General features: G+C 46.3%; 1 protein-coding gene across 3 annotated transcripts in view; it reads right to left on the bottom strand.

Moving 5' to 3' along the window:
• The window catches only part of C2H16orf74 (chromosome 2 C16orf74 homolog), a 56,786-nt gene extending 56,072 nt beyond the window's left edge, over positions 1 to 714 (bottom strand). The window contains exon 1 of one of the 3 annotated variants that reach the window (XR_009548240.1): positions 452 to 714. The gene's annotated coding sequence lies outside the window, so the exon portion shown is untranslated. The remainder of the gene's footprint in view (positions 1 to 451) is intronic. The other 2 variants (XM_060185061.1, XM_060185059.1) reach the window with 2 other exon arrangements.
• Positions 715 to 20,318: the final 19,604 nt, after the last annotated feature.

The following is a 20,318-nucleotide window of genomic DNA, read 5'->3' as shown; positions in this document are numbered from 1 at the left end:
TCCTCTGGAGGCCTCCTGCCCTCAGCCCCCACCCCCGGGCTGGGCTCCTCTCCAGCTTTCAGGAATGGCGGTCTGGGGCATACCCAAGGAACTCGTGACAGCGCGGGATATCAGGTGGAGAGTGGGGGGCCAGAGGCTTCCCTGCGCGGGACACACCCCCATTCACCGGATGGAAGTTGCAACACGGCCAGAGGGGGCCCAACTTTCCCAAATCCGGGTCTCTGCAGAAAAGTCTTGGACAAGTTGGGGAGGCAGTCGGGCACGCGAGGTCCCCCACCACCACCGCGTCCCGGGGTCCCCCCCCCATTAGCCCCCTTGGACGTGCACCTCCCTCAGCGCAGCGGGGCGTGCACGCCCCTGGCGGGACTGCGGAGGACTCCCGGAGGAGCGGTGCTTCCCGCCGGGGTGGGGTGGGCACGGCCATGCCAACGCGGGGGCGAGGGGCACTCACGGCTTCTTGGTGGGCTCACTGCGGAGCCGCGCCCGGGGCGCTTGGGGCCCGCCCGGGCGTTGGCGGCTGCGGCAGCAGGGCTCCGGGGGCGGCGGCGACGAGCCTGCAGGAGAAAGCAGCCGGGGTCATGGCCCGGCCCGGCAGTGCACGGGGGCCGCTCCGCCCCGGCAGGCGCTCGGGGCAGCCGCCGCTCACGCCTCCCGCCAGCCCCCTCCCCCGGCCCCTGGGGGGCGGAGCCGACCGCAGCCCCACCCCGCCCCGCCCCGCCCGGCCCGCGGGTGCCGGGAGCGGCAGGGCGCAGGGGCGGAGCGGGCTTGCCGCCTCCTCCCTGGGGACTGTGCCAGGGGCGCAACTGGCGCCCACATCGCGGTCCTCTCGGACTTCCCCTGCCCGCCTCAATTTCCTCTCGCTGGCCTTGGGATCAGCGGGGAAAGTTTCTGCTTAGGTCTGGGACTCGGGGGTCCCCGCAGCAGCGCACCCCAGTCCTGGATGGTAAAACGGGACGCTCAGGTAACTCCATAGTGGGTCGCCATGCTCGAGTGGATTCCACCTCCTGGCAAGAACTGGGAAAACTCAACTACTTCTCCCTGTCAGCCCCCACCTGGAGAACTTGAATTGGACCCAAACGAATGTCACCCCTGCCCCGCCTTCCCCACCTCCCCCTAGTTTGTGCTGGAGCTCTGGGGCTTCTGATGAGCTTGGCGATTAAAAGGATCTTCCAAGATATCAGGGTGCTGTGGCCTTTGGGTACTCTGCAAATGTCTTTGCACCCCTCTTCTGGGAGTGCCACCCCAGAGGAGTGTGAAGAATTGCCTCCCCACCCACTGGGCCTGCCTGAGGTTTTTGCTGATGCCCAGCTGGAAGTAACTCCCCAGCTCCCCACCATGTGGGTGCAGAGGCCTATTATTCAGATGGGCTTGTCACAGGGGGCCTGTGAGGTGAGGAGGAACAAAGTCCTCCATCCCCTACTGCGTGCTTTTTCTGTCCTTGTCACAGCCTTGTTACACTGGCTACACAAGCCAGCAGAGTCTCCACACCCTGTGCTCTGTGCCCTTTCTGGAAACATGAAAAGGGAAACTGAGTCACAGAGCAGGGCAGTGGCTCTTCTTTGCTGAATGCAGGAAAGAGCTGAGTTGCAATAGTGAGCCCTCTAAGAAAGCATCCTCTGTTTGCTGCCTGGAGTCACTCCTAAAATTGTTGTAAGTAGTGTGTCTACCCTCAACCCCCCAAAAAGGAGGCAAGCCTACCCCCACTCTCTCCCTTGGGAGGGAGGATGGCCACCAACGGTTCCCTGTTCTCATTCTTCCTGAAGGGGCATTTTGGGGTTGGCTACTTCAAGTGGTCTCCTCTAACAGGAGCCTCATGGGAACCATGGGCCCCTAGCCATGCTTGTTCTTGTTCTGGAAGAACTGGAGGAGCATAGGCCCCAAGGAGAGTGCACCTACACTGTGACGCCAGCCTGCCTCTGGGCCATGGTTTCTGCAAGGAGTAGTGGACATTCACTAACACTTTTTGAGCACCTGCTCTGCACTAGGCACTGCCCTGGCATGAACAAGATAACTGGCAGTGACCAAGCCTCCTTGTCACACAGCTCTGTGTTGCCACCTGCTCAGCAAGGCCCTGCAAGGGCAAAAGGGTCATTTTCTCCATTTCCCAGTGGCCACACAACACAAATCACCCAGTCAGGGGTGGTGTGATCTGACCTGTGCCCCAGTCTTCAGTCCTGGGCCCGCCTGCCCTGCCAGTCCCCATGAGAGAGGACATGAAGCGAATAGGCTGTGCCAGCTGCATGGGGTGGAGGTGCAGCATGGAAAGAACCAGGTTTCACTTGCTTCCTCCCCCAGCAGGCCTCCTCACCCCTTGAGGGTAGTGGGGTTTGTGCTTCAGGGTCAGAACTAACCTATAATAATAGCATCTGGGTCTCAGGGGCAAGGCCATTCTTTGTCTGGTGGGTAGAGGGGCTGCAGGGTGCTGAGAAGCATCCCAGACCTCCATCCACTTCATGCCAGCATCACCATCCCCCTCTAAGATATGACAAGCAAAACATCTCTAGACACTACCAGCTCTCCCTGGAGGGCAGAATCACTGGTGTAGGTTGAGAACCCCTGAGAATATTCCAGTGGTTCCTGCCTCCCTGCAGTATGCAAAGAACACCCTGGGGGATAAATAAATAAATAAATAAATAATGAATGAATGAAGCAAACAGCAAACAGCGGGCTGGCCTCACCCCAGGGACTCAGACCTGGTCCAGGTAGGGCTCAGTTATGGGTGTTTTGTAACAACTCCCAAGGTGATATCATTTAGCTGCTTATCACAGAGAACCTCAAATACAGAATCAGAATCCACTTGGAAAACTAAAGACAAACTAACCAAGTGTAATGTATGAAAGCTGTATAGAATCTGTATAGAATCAGATCAACTAAAAAAAAAAAAAAAGGACTTGTGAAATAAAAAAATATGTATACAGTTGGAGTCAACTCAATGATTTAGCCACTGTGTCACCTCCTGGGGCTGAGAATGGTAATTTCTTTATTTTTTTTTAAATCTTTATTTATTGGATAGAAACAGCTAGAAATTGAGAGGGAAGGGGGTGATAGAGAAGGTGAGAGACAGAGAAACACCTGTAGCTCTGCTTCACCACTCTCAAAGCTTTCCCCATGCAGGTGGGGACAGGGGCCTAGACCCGGGTCCTTGCACATTATAACATGCGTGCTCAACCAAGTGCACCACCGCCTGGCCCCAAGAATGGTAATTTCTTTTTTTTTTAATTTTTAATTTTTTTCCTCTTTTTTTTATTGGAGAATTAATGTTTTACAAACAACAGTAAGTACAATATTTTGTACATGTATAACATTCCCCAGTTTCCCATATAACAATACAACCCCCACTAGGTCCTCTGAATCCTTCTTGGACCTGTATTCTCCACACCCACCCACCCACCCCAGAATCTTACTTTGGTGCGATACACCAATTCCATTTCAGGTTCTACTTGTGTTTTCTTTTCTGATCTTGTTTATCAACTTCGGCCTGAGAGTGAGATCATCCCATATTTATCCTTCTATTTCTGTCTTGTTTCACTCAACATGATTTTTTCAAGGTCCATCCAAGATCAGCTGAAAACAGTGAAGTCACCATTTTTTTACAGCTGAGTAGTATTCCATTGTGTATATATACCACAACTTGCTCAGCCACTCATCTGTTGTTGAACACCTGGGTTGCTTCCAGCTTTTGGCTATTACAAATTGTGCTGCCAAAAACATATGTGTACACAGATCTTTTTGGATGGATATGTTGGGTTCCTTAGGATATATCCCCAGGAGAGGAATTGCAGGGTCATAGGGTAGGTCCATTTCTAGCCTTCTGAGAGTTCTCCAGACTGTTCTCCACAGAGATTGGACCAATTGACATTCCCACCAGCAGTGTAGGAGAGTTCCTTTGACCCCACACCCTCTCCAGCATTTGCTGCTGTCACCTTTTCTGATGTCTGACATTCTCAGAGGAGTGAAGTGGTATCTCATTGTTGTCTTGATTTGCATTTCTCTGACAATCAGAGACTTGGAGCATTTTTTCATGTGTTTCTCTGCCTTTTGGATCTCTTCTGTGGTGAATATTCTGTCCATGTCCTCCCCCCACTTTTGGATGGGGTTATTTGTTGTCTTGTTGTTGAGTCTGGCAAGCTCTTTATATATATGTTGGTTATTTAAACTCTTGTCTGATGTATGGCATGTAAAGATCTTCTCCCATTCTGTGAGGGGTCTCTTGGTTTGGGTAGTGGTTTCTTTTGCTGTGAAGAAGCTTTTTAATTTGATGTAGTCCCATAGGTTTATACTTGCCTTAGTCTTCTTTGTAATTGGATTCGTTTCATTGAAGATGTCTTTAAAATTTATGCGGAAAAGAGTTCTGCCAAAAAAAAAAAAAAAAGAGTTCTGCCAATATTTTCTTCTAAGTATCTGATAGTTTGTGGTCTAACATCCAAGTCCTTGATCCACTTGGAATTTACTTTTCTATTTGGTGAATTACAGTGGTTCAATTTCATTCTTCTGCATGTTTCAATCCATTGTTTCCAACACCATTTGTTGAAGAGACTCTGCTTTCCCCATTTAATAGTCTGAGCCCCTTTGTCAAAGATTAGATGTCCATAGGTGTGAGAATGGTCATTTCTTTCTTTTTTTTTCTGCCTCCAGGGTTATTGCTGGGGCTCAGTGCCTGCACCTCTGCTCCTGGAGGCCATTTCCCCCATTTTGTTGCCCTTGTTGTAGCTCTTAGTGCAGTTGTTATTGCTATTGTTGTCATTGCTATTGTTGTTGTTGGATAGGACAGAGAGAAATGGAGAGAGGAGGGGAAGACAGAGAGGGGGAGAGAAAGACACCTACAGACCTGCTTCACAACTTGCAAAGCGACCCCCCCTACAGGTGGGGTCCCAGGGGATGGAACTTGGATCCTTATGCCAGCTTTGTGCTTTGTGCCATGTGCACTTAATCTGCTGAGCTACCACCCAGCCCCCAGAATGGTAACTTCTTTCTCCTTTCTTTCTCTCTTTCTCCCTTTCTTTCTTTCTTTCTTTCTTTCTTTCTTTCTTTCTTTTCTTTTTTGCCCTGGTTGTTTTATTGTTGTTGTGGCTATTATTATTTATGTTGTTGTTGGATAGGACAGAGAAATCAAGAGGGGAGGGGAAGACAGAGAAGGGGAGAGAAAGATAGACACCTGCAGACCTGCTTCACCGCTTGTGAAGCGACTCCCCTGCAGGTGGGGAGCGGGGTCTCAAATTGGTATCGTTATGCCGGTCCTTGTGCTTTGCGCCATGTGCGCTTAACCTGCTGCGCTAATGCCCGATTCCCCTTTAAATAAATCTTAAAAAAAAAAAAAAAGGTGTGGTCCGGGAGGTGGCGCAGTGATAGCTTTGGACTCTCAATCATGAGGTCCTGAGTTCGATCCCCAGCAGCCATGTGCCAGAGTGATGTCTGGTTCTTTCTCTCTCCTCCTATCTTCCTCATTAATAAATAAATTTAAAAAATCTTTTTTAAAAAAAGGTGCAAAGAGTGGTGGAGGTCCTGTATGGGGGAAAAAAATCAAAAGAGTTGGATGGGGAGTCAGGCAGTATTGTGGCAGATAAGCACAGATGGCACAAAGCGCAAGGACTGGCATTAAAGATCCAGGTTCGAGCCCCCGGCTCCCCATTTTATTTCTTACAATGAAATAAAAAGGAGAAGATGCCAGGGAGTCAGGTGGTTGCGCAGTGGGCTAAGCACAGGTGGTGCAAAGCACAAGGCCTGGCCTAAGGATCCCAGTTCAAGCCCCTGCTTCCCCAGCTGCTGGGGAGTCGCTTCACAGGCGGTGAAGCAGGTCTGCAGGTGTCTATCATTCTCTCCTCCTCTCTGTCTTCCCCTCCACTCTCCATTTCGCTCTGTCCTATCCAACAACGACAATAATAACTACAACAATAAAACAACAAGGGCAACAAAAGGGAATAAATAAACAAATAAATAAATATTTTTTTAAAAGGATAAGGTGCATACACAGAAATTTGATAGTGGGTGTGGTGTGGAGCTATACAATCTTGGAAGCCACTACTAATTACAAATAAAAAACATAGAAAATAAGATAAAAAGAATAAAAGAAAGTTGGCCTGGGAGCAGAGGAGTTGCACTTGTGTGAGGTCCCATTATTTGGTGGGGGAAGGGAGGGGGCTGGGGAGATATCATAATGGTTATGTAAAAAAAGATTTTCATAGGAGGCTGGGCAGTGGCCTACTTGGTAATTTAACTGCAAGGATCTGGGTGTGAGCCCCTGCTCCCTACCTGTGGTGAAGCAGGTCTGCAGATGTCTGCCTTTTTCTCTCCCTCTTTAACTCCTTCCTCCCTCTCAATTTCTTCTTTTTTTTTTTTTTTTTTTTTTGTGCCTCCAGGGTTATTGCCCGGGCTCGGTGCCTGTACCACGAATCCACTACTCCTGGAGACCATTTTTCCTCCTTTTGTTGACCTTGTTGTTTTATCATTGTTGTGGTTATTATTATTGTTGTTGTTGCTGCTGTCATTGGATAGGACAGAGAGAAATGGAGAGAGAAAATTTCCCTCTCAATTTCTTTCTGTCCTATCAAATAAAATAGAGAGGAGAAAAAAAAAAAAAGGAAAAATAGCCACCAGGAGCAGTAGATTTATTGTACAGGCGCCGAGCCCCAGTGATAACCCTGATGAAAAATAAAAAAATATTTTCCTGCTTGAGGTAGGTTCAAACCCTAGCACTGCCATAAGCCAGTGTTGAGTAGTTCTCTGGTAAAAAGAAAATGAAAATAAAACAAAACAGAAAATAGTTTTTAAAATAATTTTTAAAAATTTCAATTATTTTTATTTTATTTAATAGATAGAGACAGCCAGAAATTGAGAGGGGAAGGGGTGATAAGGAAAGACAGAGAGACACCTGCAACACTACTTCACTTCACCACTTGCAAAGCATTCCCCCTGCAGGTGGGGTCTGGGGGCTCGAACTTTGGTCCCTGCACATTGTAACATGTGCACTCAACCAGGTGTGCCACCACCCAGCCCCAGAAAATAGTTTTAAAAGAAAGTTGAGTGGTCCGGGAGGTGACGCAGTGGGTAAAGCACTGGATTCTCTAGCATGAGGTCCAGAGTTCACTCCCTGGCAGCACATGTACCAGAGTGATGTCTGATTCTTTCTCTCTCTCCTTCTATCTTCATGAATAAATAAATAAAATCTTAAAAAAAAAAAAAAAAAGAAAGTTGAGGGGTAGAAAGCATGCCACTACTCAGCAAAGCATCTCCCTGAGGCTGCTCAATCCAGAGACAGGAAGGAAGCGCTTTTGTCCATGCCAGCACACTCACTTCTCCTTTGGCTGCCATAAAGGATGACATGAATGATGAAACAGGTGGTGTTTGAATGGGGGAGCCCCAAGAGAAGTGACCAGAGGAGGCAAAAAGGGAGCAAGGAACAGGCCTAACACTGGGCAGCCATGTCAGGACACTCTCTGGGCCTGGAAGGACGGCAGGGTCAGCTTAGGCCCGATGGGGACTGAAGACAGGCTGAAGGTCATCCCAGATCAGCACAGCCTGTGAATAGAAGCCCTTGGGTTCCCTCTACTTAGCAGTGAAGTGAAGAGCCCCCAACCCCCAGGCCATGTGATCTGAAGACCCTGGGTCTTTCAGATCACCATGGCATGATTTTCTCATACTCTGCACTGCTACCTGCCATATGCAGTTTTGCTGGGTTCAGGGGAGCTCCATGTAACATTGTGAAGATAAAGAGGGTGAGAGAGAAAGAGAGACACCTGCAACACTGCTTCACCACTCATGTAGTGCACCCCCCACCTGTCAAGCAGGTGGGGATTAGAGGTTTGAACCCAGATCCTGGCACATCATAAAATGTGTGTTCCCCTTTCCTATTGATTTCTCTTTGTATCTATCCAATTAATTAATTTTTTTAAAGTAGAGATTTTTTACATGGCCCTTCAGGGTGAATACTGTTAATACCACCACACACACCTCTGCCCCCACCCCCCACCACCACTAGGCTTTAACAGGCAAGAGACTAGAGCGTGGAGCATAGTTGTGCATGCCTCAGGTCTTTACTAAAGAATGAAGGAGTCAGGACCCAAATCTCACTGTGCCTGCAGCCCTCTCATACACAAGAGTCAGCCTAGGTGAGATATTTCAGTGGAAAGAGTACCAGATTTGAGTGCATTAGGGTCCCAGTTTGATCCCCAGTATATACCAGAGTGGTGTTTTGGCTCCTCTCTTTTTCTCTCTCATGTGAAAATTTCTCTCATAAGAAATAAAATAGTATATCATATGACATAAATAAATTTTTAAGAGAGTCAGCATGAGCATACAGCAATCTCCCCAATCAGTGAACATGAAGGGCTATTCATGTGTGAAAGAGACAGTGAGAAACAGCCCCAGGAAAGCTCAAGATGTCTCAGGCAGCAGAAAAGGCAGCAGCCACCAGCAGATGGAGAGCCATGAGAATTGATGGTCACTTCATCAAAATTAAAAACGTCAAAAGACACCATTAAGAAAATGAAAAGGCAGGGAGTTGGGTGGTTGCGCAGTGGGTTAAGCACATGTGGCACAAAGCTTGAGGACCAGTTAGGATCCCAGTTCAAGCCCCCGGCTCCCCACCTGCAGGGGAGTCACTTCACAGACGGTGAACAAGAAGGTAAAAAACTCAATTAAAAACTCACTCTGGGGGTAGTAGTTTTTTTTCCCTCCAGGGTTATTGCTGGGGCTCAGTTCCTGCACTATGAATCCACTGCTCCTGGAGACCATTTTTCCCATTTTGTTGCCCTTGTTGTTACCCTTGTCGTCGCTGTTATTGTTGTTGTCATTGCTGTTGTTGTTGCTGGATAGAACAGAGAAAAATTGAGAGACGGGGAAGACAGAGAGGGGGAGAGAAAGATAGACACCTGCAGACCTGCTTCACTGCTTGTGAAGCGACTCCCCTGCAGGTGGGGAGCTGGGGGCTCGAACCAGGATCCTTCCGCCGGTCCTTGCACTACACGTCATGTGCGCTTAACCACTGCACTACATGATTTGCAAATCAGTTGGTGGTTTGCCTTTTCATTTTTTAAAAAGATTTTATTTATTTGTGAGAAAGATAGGGAGAAAGAGAGAGAGAGAGAGAAACAGACATCACTCTGATACATGTGCTGCCAGGGACCAAAATCAAGACCTCATGCTTGACAGCCCAATGCTTTATCCACTGCACCAACTCCCGGACCATGCCTTTTCATTTTCTTTCTTTCTTTCTTTCTTTCTTTCTTTCTTTCTTTCTTTCTTTCTTTCTTTCTTTCTTTTTTATTTGTTATTGTATAGAGACAGAAAGAAATTGAGAGAGAAGGGGGAGATAGAGAGGAAGAGAGACAGAGAGACACCTGCAGACCTGCATCTGTCTTTCTCCCTCTCTATCACCTCCTTCTCTCTTAATTTCTGGCTGTTCAATAAAGATAATAAAAATTTTATTTATTTATTTATTTATTATTGGATAGAGACAAAGAAAAATTGAGAAGGAAGGAAGAGACAGAAAGAGAGAGACACAAGGGCCAGCTGGTGGTACACCTGGTTGAACGCACATGTTACAGTGTTCAAGGACACAGGTTCGAGCCCCCAGTCCCTACCTGCAGGGGGAAAGTTTTGAGAGTGGTGAAGCAGTGCTGCAGGTGTTTCTCTGTTTCTTTCCCTCTATACCTCCCCCTTCCTCTTGATTTCTAGATGTCTCTATGAAATAATAAAGGTAATAAAAGTTTAAAGAGAGAGAGAGAGAGAAGGAAAGGCATCTGCTTCACCACTCGTGAAGCTTTCCCCCTGCAGGTAGGGACCAGGGGCTTGAACCTGAGTCCTTATGGACTGTAATGTATAATGCTTAGCTGGGTGCACTACCACCTGGCCCCTCCCTCCTTTTTTCTTTCTCACTTTACTCCCCTCTTCATCTGATAAAAAAAAAGAAAGAAAAGAAAGAAAGAAAGAAAGAAAAACTAGGCTTGGGAGAGGTGAAATTGCATAAGTATGAGACCCTAGTAGCATAAATAAAATTGGTGACTCAAATAGATATTTTACCAAAGACTGTCAAGAAGCACACCATGTCAAAAAAGCTCAACATCACTAGTCATTAAGGAAGAGCAAATCAAAACCACAATGAGATAGCATGTCACACTCATATGATTAAAAAAGAAGAAACCAACGGAAAATAACAAATGCTGATGAGGATGTGGGGAAACTCAGATTACCACTCAGAATGTAAAAACAATGCAGCACCTTGGAAAATAAGGTATGGGTATTACATAAAAAGTTAAACATTTATTTACAGTGTTCTCCATCAGTTCCAGTTTTAGATATTTACCCAAGAGAAAAGAAACTATATGCCCATACAAAGACCTGTCACAAATGTTCATAGCAACTTTATTCAAAGAGAGTGGAAACAACCCAAAGGCCCCCTCATTAAAGAAGGGATAAAGCCAGTATGGCCTATCCATACAGTAACTAGTACTCAGTTCCAAGAAAGAAGGAAACACTGATTCGTGTTCCACCGTGAGATGGTTTAAGCACCTCAAGCCATCACACTTGAAAGAAAGACCTAAAGACATATGTTCCATATCCAGTAAACGTCCAGAATATAAAAATCCATAGACAGAGAGCAGATTAGTGGCTGCCAGAGGATAGACTGGGCTGGGAATCAAATAAGATTAAGAGTCAAGTCTTGGGGCTCGGTGGTGGTGCACCAGGCTGAGTGTACATGTTACAATGCATAAGAACCTTGGTTCAAGACCCCGGCCCCCACCTACAACGGGAAGGCTTTGCAAGTGGTGAAGCAGTGTTTTAGGTGTCTCTCTGTTTCTTTTCTTCTCTATTTCCCCCTTCCCTCTCAATTTCTGGCTGTCTCTATCCAATAAATTAAGATAATTAAAAAAATATTTTTTAAAAAAAGTCATTTGGGGGCTGGGTGGTAGTGCACCCATTTAAGTATACATAATGTGAAGCACAAGGACCGGTGCAAGGATCCCTGTTCAAGTCCCTGGCTCCCCACCTGCAGGGAAGTCGCTTTACAAGTGTTGAAGCAGGTCTGCAGGTGTCTGTCTTTCTCTCCCCTTGTCTGTCTTCCTCTCCTCTCTCAATTTCTCTCTGTCCTATCCAACAACAACAGCAACGATAGCCACAACAACAACAGTGGAAAATAGATGGCTGCCAGGAACAGTGGATTCATAGTGCAGTCACTGAGCCCCAGTGATAACCCTGAAGGCAAAAAAAAGGTCAAGTCTCTTGTTTCCTAGCATACCTTAGTGGTGGACAGGATGAACTAGGACATTCATTGATTCATTCACTCATGCAACAAGTTACTAATCACCCACATGTCTGTACACTCGGGAGCTGACAATATGGGGATCAGAAGCCAGTTGTACAGCCTCACAGAGTCTGCTATCAGGAGAACCTAGAACCTTGACGCAAAGCAAGGTTATTAGGCATGGCAAGCATATTAGGCATTATAGAAGCAATGTTTGGGGTAGAAGAGACAGGTAACAGGGGTCCAGAACAGGGAAGGTGTCACCAAAGAAGACAGGATAGTGTTGGTGATGGCTCATATGCTTTTTGTGGGCCTGCACAGGTCCCAGTTTTGCTTCCTTGAGCCCATGGAGGGGTTGCCATATTGAGTTGATGTTCAAGTTGTGAAATTTAGGAGTGGTACCTGATCTGACTCTTTCTTCCTTCCTTTCTTTCTCTTTTAAATGCAATGTTAAGTATTGAACCCAAGGCCTCACGCATGCAGAGCCATGTCCTCAACCCATAACCTTCTTAAAGACAAAACTGGGAAGTTGTCGGCTGTCAGGCATTTGTTGCTGTTGATAGGCATATATTTTTTAAAGATTTTATTTATTTATTAATGAGAAAGATAGGAAGAGAGAGAGAGAACCAGACATCATTCTGGCACATGTGCTGCTGGGGATTGAACTCGGGACCTCATGCTTCAGAGTCTAATGTAGATAAATGGTGCTTTATCCACAGTACGACCTCCTGGACCACAATAAACATTTTTGATCCATTTGGAATTTACTTTTGTGTTTGGTGAAATATAGTGGTTCAGTTTCATTCTTCTGCACATTTCAACCCAGTATTTCCAACACCATTTGTCGAAGAGACTCTCCCCATTTAATAGTCTGGGCACCTTTGTCAAAGATTAAATGTCCTTAGGTGTGGGGCATAATAGCCCATTATTATTCATATACTGATATGATACTTTTATATATATGTATCTCACCAGGGTTATCACTGGGGCTCAGTGCCTGTATGATGAATCCAGTACTCCCAGTGACCCTTTTTTTTTTTTCTCCCCTTTTTTATTTGATAGAACAGAGTAATTGTGAGGGGAGAGGGAGAGAAAGAGAGAAACTTGCAACACTGCTTCACTCCTTGTGAAGCTTTCACCCTGCAGGAGGGGCCTGGGAGCTTGAACCTGGGTCCTCGAATATGGTAACACATGTGCTCAATTGGGTGCACCACTCCCTGGCCCTCTGATATGTTTTTATAAGGATCGTAATGTCATTTACTCTGGGCTCATCTGAGCACCTCTTGCAGGCCTACCCCAAAGCCATGTGCCAAAGATACCCCTATGCTGGGGATCAGAGGCCAGACCTGTCCAAACCACTGGCCCTTGTTTAGTAAATGCTCCAACAGACTTGGCTCCTCCAGCTCCATGTAGCACAAGAGTCACCTCGAAGGGACTCTAACTGGGCCCAGGGGAAGTGTGACTGGTGAGGACAACTCAGCAGGAAGTGCAGGCTGAGCAAGGAGCCTGGTGACAGAGAAGAAGGAAGAAAAGCAGAACAAAGACCCAGACCTAGAGCATGACTGTTGTAGAGAGTTGGTGATAGGATACTCTTTTCTTTTTTTTTTTTTTCCTCCTCCAGGGTTATTGCTGGGCTCGGTGCCTGCACCATGAATCCACCGCTCCTGGAGGCCATTTTCCCCCCCTTTTGTTGCCCTTGTTGTAGCTTCGTTGTGGTTATTATTATTGCCCTTGTTGACGCAATTCGTTGTTGGATAAGACAGAGAGAAATGGAGAGAGGAGGGGAAGACAGAGAAGGGGAAAGATAGACACCTGCAGACCTGCTTCACCGCCTGTGAAGCGACTCCCCTGCAGGTGGGGAGCCGGGGGCTTGAACCGGGATCCTTACGCCGATCCCTGCGCTTTGCGCCACATGCGCTTAACCCACTGCGCCACCGCCCGACCCCCTCTTTTCTTTCTTTTCTTTTTTTTTTCATGTAGTACTGAGGCCTTATACATGTGCAGAACCAAGACTAAGCAACCTCCCCCAGGCCAAATTTCTCATTATTTTGGTGGGGGGAAGTAAATAGATATGAGAGGCAGAAAGTGAAAGAGGGGAGAGACAATAGACACAATAGCACTGCTCCGCTATCCATGAAGATTCCCCAGAGTTGGCATGGTGTTTCCATGTGCTGCTGGAGCTGAAATCCAGGGCTTTGCACATGGTACAGACCATAGCTGAGCTGTCTCCCAGTCCAGGAAAACTAAGCCTTTGGGCTCAAAAGACCCTGGGGGCATCACTGCTCAACAATCCACCCTAGAGACTAACAATCACCTGGTCACCTTATCACAGAGAAAAGGATAAATGTCCCCCAGACAATAATTAGGATCCACCTGCATATCAAATTTCAGGCTCAGGCAAAAAGAAACAAAAAGAAACAAACAAACAAAAACCACTAGTATAGCTACAGGCCCTTTGAAATATAACTAAAATATGCCTACTAGCTATCTACAAAATGGAGGACACCCCAACACTTCATCTGCACTATTCCAGCCTTTAGGTCCATGATTGCTCAACAATTTGTTTGGCTTTGTGTATTAACTCTCTTTTCAGCCACCAGGTTCCATATGCTAGCAGGATGAGACCAGACTTCCCTGGACAGACAACCCCACCAATGTGTCCTGGAGCTCCAATTCCCCAGAGCCCTTCCCCACTAGGGAAAGAGAGAGGCAGGCTGGGAGTATGGATTGACCTGTCAACGCCCATGTTCGGCAGGGAAGCAATTACAGAAGCCAGACCTTCCACCTTCTGCACCCCACAATGACCTTGGGTCTATACTCCCAGAGGGTTAAAGAATAGGAAAGCTATCAGGGGAGGGGGTGGTATATGAAGGTCTGGTGGTGGGAATTGTGTGAAGTTGTACCCCTCTTATCCTATGGTTTTGTCAATGTTTCCTTTTAATAAATAAAAAATTTAAAAAAGAAAAAGAAAAGAATAAGTGTCATCATTGAACATTACCCACCCCAGCAGTAAATAGTTTTAAAAACTATAGAGATAACTCACCAGGTAGGACTTATGCCTTGCCATAGGAGGTATGGAGGAAGCTCCAGTGCTGAGCTATCTCTCCCTCCCTGTATCTCTCTCACTCTGAATGAAAAAGTTAACCCAGGAGTGGTGTTAAAATTGCACAGGTGTAAGGCCCTGGATCTAACAATAGTCATAGTAATAATAGCATTTGTTTTAGGTGCACTGCCTAAAGGGCGAAGATTCAGTTACTAGAAATTCTCATATAATCTTTCCCAAAGGTTCCACAGGCAAGGCTTCCACTGGAAAGAAAGTGGATTCCACACCCAGAAAAGGGTGCTATGGATAAAGCATTGGACTCTCAAGCATGAAGTCCTGAGTTCAATCCCTAGCATCATATGTGCCAGAGTGGTACTCTGTTTCTCTATCCCCTCCCCCTATAGTAAATAAATAAATCTAAAAGAAAAAAGAGGGGGGAGGGAGAAAAGAAAGGAGGACCTGACAACTCCCATATGTTGTCCTCACAAATCAGTCAGGGTTCCCTCCTATTCAGGGGCAACTCTGCAGAATGCTAAAAGCCAGAAATCACGCTTTTTGTTTGTTTGTTTTGTTAGCCTGCTGGCTCAGTTGCCCAGACTGGCAGCTTCAAAGTTAACCTTTCTCAAGGCATCAAAGTGGGCGCCATGGTGTGCAGCCTGGGCACTGTGCCCAGAGCTGAGCCCCACTTGGCAGGCTCCCAGGAGGCCTTGGGCAGGCAGAGTTCTGGCCAGTGACACTGCAGCATAGTTCTAGCCTTCTAGGGGACAGTACCAACAGGGTGGGGTGTCACAAGAATTGGTAAGGAAGGACTGAAGGTACATACTAGGTCCCAAAGGGACTTGAACTATATTCCACAGGACACCGTTTCCCTGGCCAACATGGGGCTTTCCAAGAAACCCTGTACAAAGAAAGGCTGGCTAATGGATCCTAGTCTCTCTCCTCCATAGGCAAAGGCTCTCTCTGCTCAGCTCTCCTCATTCCTTTAGGAGCAGGAGTCAATGCAGAGGGTGTCAGGGCTCTATGGTCTTTCTCCCTTGTCTGAGAGCCCAGGGAGAGGACTTGAGGTATGCAGACCCATATGGTTCTATTCCCAAGCATCTGGCCATTCATTCATCAGATTTTCCCTGGGTATATCCACCACCAGACACCAGGATGACAAAATCTAGCACTGTACTGTCTGGCAAAAATTTAGTTTGGGAGAATGAGGTGGTTATACATCTGGTTGAGCATACACATTACCATGCAGAAGACTCAGGTTCAAGCCCCTGCCCTCATCCTCACCTGCAGGGAGGAAGCTTCATAAGTGGTGAAGCAGTATTGTAGGTCTCTCTTTCTCCATCTCTACCTCCCTCTTGCTTCTTGATTTCTCTGTCTTTACCCAAAACAAAACAAAACAAAATGAGATGAAATAGAAATTTAGTTTAAGTGGCTAGGCCGTAGCTCACCCAGTGGAACATACACTTTACTATGTACTAAGACCTGAGTTTAAGCCTCTGATACCATATGGGAGCACCATGAGCAAGAGGACACTTTCCTAAGTAGTAGAGCAGTGCTGTGGTATCTCTCCTCTCCATCTCTTTCCCTCTTTTTGTAATTGAAAGGGGGGAAGGAAAGATCCACTGGGGTGGTAGAATTGTGCAGGCATGAATACCTAATGGGAAAAAAAGAGAAAAAATAAAGAGAAAGAGAGAGAGAAAGAGAGGAAAAGAGAGGAGAGAAGGGGAGGTAGTATAGTGGTTATACAAAAAGACGTCCATACCCGAAGTTCCAAAGTCCCAGGTTCAATTCTCTATACCAGCATAAGCCAGAGCTAAACAGTGCTCTGGTAATAAATAAATAAATAAATAAATAAATAAATAAATAAATAAAACAAGCCATAAATGTCATTTACAATTTCCTAATAATTTTGTTCTAGTGTTGAACTGTCTGGTAAAAATCTAGTTTTGGCGGGGGGTAGGAGGCAAACAGTTGTGCACCTGAGTACACATTACCATACATGACGACCCAGGTAAATGGAAGGAAAAAGAACAGGTGGAGGACAGGGGTAGATAGCATAATGGTTATGCAAACAGACCCTCATGCCTGAGGCTCCAAAGTCCCAGGTTCAATCCCCTGCACCACCGTAAGCCAGAGCTGAGCAATGCTCTCATAAAAAAAATTAAAAAAAAAGAATAAGAATGGGTGGAATTCACTTAAATATCCTATCTCATTTTACCCAGTTTATCTAAAAATGGTCATTTTTAGATAAATAAATGCAGTTGATATAGTAATCATAACTAAGGTAGTTTACAGTCTTTCTTGTTTATGTTTTTTTTAGCTTATTTTTTTAAATTATCTTTATTTATTGGATAGAGACAGCCAGAAATCAAGAGGGTGATAGAGAGGGGGAGGGACAGAGAGACACCTGCAGCACTGCTTTACCACTTGCAAAGTTTTCCCCCTGCAGTTGGGGACCAGGGGCTTGAACCCAGGTCCTTGAGCATTGTAATACATGTACCCAGCCAGAAGCGCCACCACCCGACCTCAGGTTAGTCTTTCTTTCCATACTGTCTTCCAAAGCTGGTATGCCTCTCACCCAGAGTGAACAGAGCTTAGGTCAAACCAGTTACATTCCAAATGATGGAGAACCACATGTCAGACCTGGAAAGACTAATCTTGGTCTCTCTCAGACCCTTTCCTGGAGGGTATTACTGCCTGCTAGGGGCACCCATGTGAGTAGATGATGGTATAAGTCAGCTTGGTACATGCCCCAGGACAAAAGGGCAGGTGACATGTCTTGAGTCTCCTGTGTAGGCTGAGGAAATAGGGCTTCTGTTAGTCTCTGCTTTGTCACTTGGCCACTGTATGTGGTGCTGCAAGACACTGGCAAGCATTAGCTAGTCAGCCACAGGAGATGCCACCTGATACTCCATGCCTGACCAGAGTTGGTTCCATCACAGAACTTCAGTGGTAGGGGTGGTGTGAAAATATACATAATAGGGGCCAGGTGGTAGTGCACCTGGTTGAGTTTACACATTACAGTGCTCAGGACCCAGGTTCAAGTCCCTGATCCCCACCTGCAGGGGCAAAGCTTTGTTAGTGGTAAAGCAGTGTTGTAGGTGTCTCTCTGCCTCTCTCAGTCTATATCACCCCCTTCCCTCTTGATTCCTGGCTGTCTCTATCAAACAAAATAAAGATAATACAAAAATTAAAAAAATAAGTTCACAAAATATTTTTAAGAAAGAAAATATACATAGTAATCTTAAAACATTGTAGCCCAGGACAGGGGTAGATAGCATAATGCTTATACAAAGAGACACTTGTGCCTGAAGCTCCAAAATCCCAAATTCAATCCCCTGCACCACCATAAGCCAGAGCTGAGCAATGCTCTGGTTAAAAAAAAAAAAAAAAAAAAAAAAAAAAAAAACGAAAACACTGTAGCCCACTATTAATCACAAATAAAAAAATGGGAAAAAGGGGAGTTGGGAGGTAGCGCAGCAGGCTAAGCACACGTGGTGGTGCAAAGTGCAAGGACCCACATAAGGACCCGGGTTTTAGGTCGCCGCTCCCCATCTGCAGGATAGTCGCTTCACAGGTGGTGAAGTAGGTCTGCAGGTGTCTATCTTTCTCTCCCCCTCTCTGTCTTTCCCTCTTCTCTCCATTTCTCTCTATCCTATGCAACAATGATGACAACAACAACAATAATAGCCACAACAATAAGAAAATAAGGGCAACAAAAGGAAATAAATAAATAAATTTTTAAAAAATGGGAAAAAGAAAAAAAAAAAACTGGTCCCATAATGGTTATACAAAACAACTCTCATGCCTGAGGCTCTGAGCTCTCAGGTTCAATCCCTGGCATTATTATAAGCCAGAGCTGATCAGTGCTCTGGTTACAAAATAGAAAGAGCTGGCCTTCTCTCAGGCATGGATAAGCCTATCTGAAAGACTAAAGTTTCCTTTCCAAATGTAGTTTACTGTCATGTATACCAAAATCACTCAGCACATGGCGCAAAACGCAAGGACCGGCATAAGGATCCCGGTTCGAGCCCTTGGCTCCCCACCTGCACCAGGGTCGCTTCACAAGCTGTGTTGTTGGGATGTGGTCACCAGCTATAAAAAGTCATTGGGATGGGGGGCTTCACATAAAATGAGGAGTCCTGAGTCTGTGATCTGCCTTCAAGGTGCCCTGCCTCTCCGGGCAGTAGCTCCCTTCCTGGGAGTAAAAGGGTTTGCAGTAACCCTGCCCTCCTAGAGACAACCCCCCACCCCACCCCACTCCACCCCCAGGAAGCTTTCCGAGGAGGGAATGAATGTGGCACCAGATGAGCACCCTTTCCGCCAGGGTACTGCCAGTCAACAATGAGAAAATGTGCTTTCTTCTCTACCAGCCCTTTAATTTCAAAATTTCATTGAATTTCAGTCACAACAACTCACATGGAGCCATGGTGGTGGTGGTGGTGGTCATGATGGGTGAAGCACCAGTGCTACATGTCAAGTAAAAATCTTTTGCAATCTTTACATGAAACAAACCAACCAGACATAAATGTACTTTTGCTAGAAGGAAATAAAGAGCGACCCAGGAGGTGATACAGGGATAAACCATTAGACTCTCAAGCATGGAGTCTTGAGTTTGCTCCCTGGTGTCATATATGCCAGAGTGATGAGCTGGTCCTCTCTTTCTGTGTCTCTTCTCATCCCTTCCAAAAATGAGTAAGTAAATCATAAATAAATAAATAAAAGCGGGGAGCAGTAGCACACAGGGTTAAGCATACATAGTGCTAAGCACAGGGACTGTCATAAGGATCCTGGTTCAAACCCCTGGCTGCCCAACTGCAGGGGGTTTGCTTCACAAGCTGTGAAGCAGGTCTGCAGGTGTTTATCTTTCTCTCCCCTTCTCTGTCTTCCCCTCCTCTCTCTGTCTTATCCAGCAACAACAACAATAACAGCAACAACAATGGAAAAAAGATGGCCTCCAGGAGCAGTGGGTTTGTAGTGTAGGCACTGGGCCCCAGTGATAACCCTGGAGGAAAAAAAGCAGAGAGTCGGGTAGATAGCATAATAGTTATAATAGTTAGCAAAGAGACTCTCATGCCTGTAGCTCTGAAGTCCCAGGTTCAATCCCCCACACCACCGTAAGCCAGAGCTGAGCAGTGCTCTGGTAACATAAATAAATATTATTATTATTATGACAACAATAGTAATAGTAAACCAGAACCCAAGCAATTTATATTAAAAAGAAAAGAGGAATACAGACTTAGAAATTTGGGCGAGGTACCTGCTGCTTGGTACCCATCAGAGGCATTAAATCTGAGAAGCTGGATAGTGACAGAGAGTTCTGGGGCCAGGATGGGGGAGAGACAGGCTGTACTGAAGTGCTGCAGGGTTCCAGCTACCTTGCTCTTACCTCTAGGAGAAGTGGTCAGTGGCCATCTCACACCTCAGGCTGGGGAAAGTTGCACAGTCCTCTGGGGTGGCCATCTGGCTGTGCTCTCCTGGCAGGATGCTCCTGACTCTGCCCATTTGGACCAAATGCCTGGCCTTTGCATACAAGGGAAATTACCTTTAAGCTCATGCCTTCCAATTGCCCAGTGCTATTGGAAGCTTACCCCATGCCACTAATCCCCCACTCACACCCCTAGTCCCTGGCCTTGAGGTTAAAGGGAGCACCAAGCAGAAGACAGAAACCCAGGTGGTGTCAGGGATCTTGGGCAAGGGAGGGAGGAGGACATGTTCTGAAAGGCTCTCACTCTCTTTATGGTATCAGGGCTCAAAGCCAGATTCTCACACATAGCAAGATGTGTACTTTACCTGGTGAGCCATCCTAAGGCCCAAATCCAGTGATATGTAAGACATATTTACAGGCTGGGGAGATAGCATACTGGCTATGCCGGAGGCTTTGAGTTCCCAGGTTCAATCCCCAGCACCATCATAAACCATAGCTGAGCAGTGCTCTGGTTAAAAACAAACAAACAGACACACAAAAATAACACAACCAGTAAGCCATGAAAAGGCATATGAATTGCAAATGCATACTACTAAGTTCAAAGAAAAAAG

The sequence above is a fragment of the Erinaceus europaeus genome, chromosome 2 (assembly GCF_950295315.1).
Source record: "Erinaceus europaeus chromosome 2, mEriEur2.1, whole genome shotgun sequence".
Taxonomy (NCBI): Eukaryota; Metazoa; Chordata; class Mammalia; order Eulipotyphla; family Erinaceidae; genus Erinaceus; species Erinaceus europaeus.
This window is presented reverse-complemented; position numbering and strand designations above follow the sequence as displayed.